Source organism: Wolffia australiana, chromosome 8 (assembly GCF_029677425.1).
Source record: "Wolffia australiana isolate 7733 chromosome 8, ASM2967742v1".
NCBI lineage: Eukaryota > Viridiplantae > Streptophyta > Magnoliopsida > Alismatales > Araceae > Wolffia > Wolffia australiana.
This window is the reverse complement of record NC_135842.1, coordinates 1,018,881-1,022,564: the sequence shown is the minus strand read 5'-3', so window position 1 is coordinate 1,022,564 and position 3,684 is coordinate 1,018,881. Positions and strand designations below refer to the sequence as shown.

General features: G+C 38.4%; 1 long non-coding RNA gene across 1 annotated transcript; it reads right to left on the bottom strand.

The window, feature by feature from the left end:
• Nucleotides 1-1,726: 1,726 nt before the first annotated feature.
• Nucleotides 1,727-3,100, bottom strand: LOC144706694 (uncharacterized). Its single transcript, XR_013582308.1, has 3 exons — nucleotides 2,915-3,100; nucleotides 2,172-2,772; nucleotides 1,727-2,018 (listed from the first exon to the last, which is right to left on the bottom strand). It is a non-coding gene; the product is annotated as an uncharacterized LOC144706694 (long non-coding RNA).
• Nucleotides 3,101-3,684: the final 584 nt, after the last annotated feature.

Sequence of the window (3,684 nt, the reverse complement as noted above, 5' to 3'; positions counted from 1 at the left end):
TGGAGAAGAGATAAAATATCAAACGACCATTATCAATTGCCAGTAAAATAGCGATATCTTGAGATCTAGCTGTTCGATTGAGCTCAAATTTTGAGGGTTAGGTTTGTCTTTTCACCCTTTACAATCCACACAATTGGATTTTTAAATAGTGGTCGAGAAGAAGGGAAATTTCACTTTTGAAAGCTCTCCACAAGGAATTGGCCATGAAGGACACAGGTGATGCTTTGGAAGTCGACAGATCTTGGTTCATTGAAAGTTTTAAGTATCTAATTTGTTTTTGAATTTCTTCTTGAACAATTTGAAAACGCCAAGGCATGGGCGAAATGTACATGCCCTTGAAGTTGATTTGAATTGTAATTAGCATTGGATTTTGATTTTGATTCAAAATATGACTATTAAATCTTAGTTATACATTGGTTTTCATCCTAGCTTGCATCTTAGATTTCTCCATTAGGGTTGAATTTCATCTTTAATTCAATTTCTCGCAAATGCGTCCATTTTCTCTCTCTAGGTTAATTCGTCTACTTTATCACTCTAGATTTAGAAATTGATTGCTTGAAAATTCAATTCAATATATAAAAAACTTAAATCCAAAATTTCATCCAAAAATATGTCCATCTTCAAGTCCAATTTTAAAAATCCCTTTCTTGATTAATAATTCCCAATTTTAATACATAAAAGTTGTCTTCATAAATCCTATTTATTGGAATATTGGTAATCCAAATAAATCTGATTTAAGAATCAAAATTATCCTATCTTTAGTGTCTAGACCGAAAATATTAAGCTCAAAATTAAGCTTTTGCTTAATTACAAACAAAATTAAAACTCAATTAAGGCACGTTAAATGCAAAATAATTTAGTCTTGAATTAATTCATTTGAATTAGGATAAAAATTATTACAGATGCCTCCCTGTGGTTCGACCCCTTACTTGCTCTATACATAGTATTTAGTGATTAAGGGTTATTATAAACTTTATTGCAGAAGTCTAAAAACTAAAACAACGACATATTTTACACACCAATTTTAGGCTTATTACGCCACCCAAAAGTATTTATGTATATGACCCTCTGCTTTTTCTCTCTATATTTCATAGACAAACCATAGACAAATCATAGAAATATTCCGATTAGTCCAATAAAATCCTTGAAATATTTGTATTGAATTTTTACGCCTGAAACACACAAGCGAGAGCTGTTTTATGGGCAAATTGACAAACCAAAATATTTCCAGAAATTTAGAAATTTCTTAGAAATTTCTAAAAATTTAGAAATTTAGAAATTTGTAAATTTCTGGAAATTTATTTAAAACTTCAGAAATTTCTGTAAAACTCCTATTTTCCTTCTAAATATATCCTTTTTCTATTTAAAAATTAATTTATTTCTCAATTAAAGTCCCAAAAAAATTGATAAAATCCTTTAAAAATCTAGAAAAATCAGTAATTCATCCCCACATTAGTTAACATTAACATTAATTTATAAACCTGCCATTTTTATTTAAATAGACTTATTCACGCCTTAAATAATTTCCATAAAATTCATAAACTAGCTGAAAATTAATTAACATGTAAATATATTGTAACAACCCTATTTTAAACTATTTGATGCATAAAATTGTGCTAATTACTTTAGGTAACCTCATAATTTAGGGTGTTATCACTAGCGAAGTTTAAGTGCATTTTGGCAGATTCTCTCAGCGGGCCACGCACCCCAGGTTTGTAAATAAGAGAATAAAAAATAAACAAAATACGTATCCATCTGCAGTTATGATGTAACACGACGACCGGGATCATTTGACTTGTGTTACACCACAAAAGATCAAACACAAAAGATGCTATGATGATGTGAAATGCCGCATATGGTTTTACAAAATTAACGAGATGTACGTCAGACGTTGGATGATCTGAGACTTAGTGCAATCAACGACGCTGACGGGAGTCGAGGCTTGACCACGCTCCCAATGATCCATGTGATCAACTCGAAGGCTGACAAAGTGGGGGATGATCTTCATCCAAGAGCATCTGCACCGTTGACGTGAATGAGCAATCCGGATACTGTCAAGGAATCCACTCTAATCCTTTCACACTCTTAAATTCTCTCAGGGCGATGAGCATTGGAAGACTGTCACTGAAAGCGGAAATCATACTGTAAAGAGGAAGAGAAGAGGATATGACCTGCGGTTCGGGATCCAATCACCCGGGACGGGCGTGGACGTGGCTGTCGGTTGAGCTGATAAACAATTCTGGAAGTCGTCAATTATGTCCGGAGTAGACGTCCACACAACCACGCTGAGAGGAATCACATGAATAGATTCCACAGCTTTGCAGTGGAGCAACTGCGTCGATTAGTGTCACCGTGACTCTTCAAATCTAGAGCGGTGATCAACGTAGCAATGGCAAAAAACCAGCCTTTTGGGGAACAACGATGTCCAACAAGTGGATAGGGAGGGAGGGCAAGTAGGAAGATTTCCACGGTCGACAAGAGAGAGAGGTAATGATTCACCGCAATCAGTCAGCGGGACGGCGATTTCCTCCGGGCCTTCGAGTCTCACTGATAGAAAGGATTATCATCATTAGAGTCGCAAGTCAACACCCTCTCGAGATCTTCAGCAACGTGGTCCCCTTTAGAAATCGTTCGCCGTCTCGTTCTAGAAGGAGGTGGACGATCGTCTGGCTGAATATTCAACCGGCAGAACCACCAAATCTTAGCGGCTGGACTAGTGTTGGATGCTGATCATTCAACGAAGGCCAACTCCTGGGAATCATTCCCACGTTGCTGAAAAAGGAAATATACAGATTCTAAGCTGAACCGAAAACCGTTCCTGGTAGGGGCAACCTCATGCTCGCAATTCGTCTGTTGAAAATAACTAGGTTTGGGCACCGTCGTTCCTTTGGGAATGGATGAAGATTACACAAACCTTCGTTGTAGATGAGTGCCCCCTTGTAACCAAGCAGAACAGGAAGACCTGACTGGAGATTACTCCTCCAATCCCTTCTTTCTTCTTGGACGTAATATTATTCTTCTTCTACGAAATCTTCTTCTTCTAAACAACAACAATACTTCAACACAAATAACAATAACTGCCGGTTCAAAAGTATTTGTGATTCTTTGGAAAGAAAGACAAGCCTCGTCCACATCCACCCCCCATCTACTCTTCTTATATGAAAGAGATGTCAGTTATGGGGTCTTAGTGGGCCTCTTTTAAGGCAGAGAGTTTATTGGGCTCCCCCTTAAAAGGGGTTCTTTAGGGGGGGGAAGTCAAACATGGACTCCCCCTCCCCAAAGAGGCAAAATAAAACATTAATCAAGCAAACACATACCAGGGGGAGGCCTGTACTCATGCAGGAGGGGCCTCCCTACAATCCAAAGACGAGGATAAGAGACTAAAACAACCAAAGATGGGCCCATATATGAGGATTGAGCCATCAAAAGAAAAGAACACAAATGATCACAACACGTACCGAGAGGACGCGAACACTGCTTCTCAAACCTTGTAACAGAAATGCAGGTTCTTCACGTCGGCTTGGACTCTGCGACGTGGCTAATGACGAGTGGGGATGCGATCAACTGGATGGTCCTCCATCAACTTAATGTGTGCTTTTACCAGCGGCAACTAATTCGGAGTTGCCGCATCATCTCCCGTGTGTGCCTTTGTGTATGTACAGCACGGGCACTGCACTTACCGCC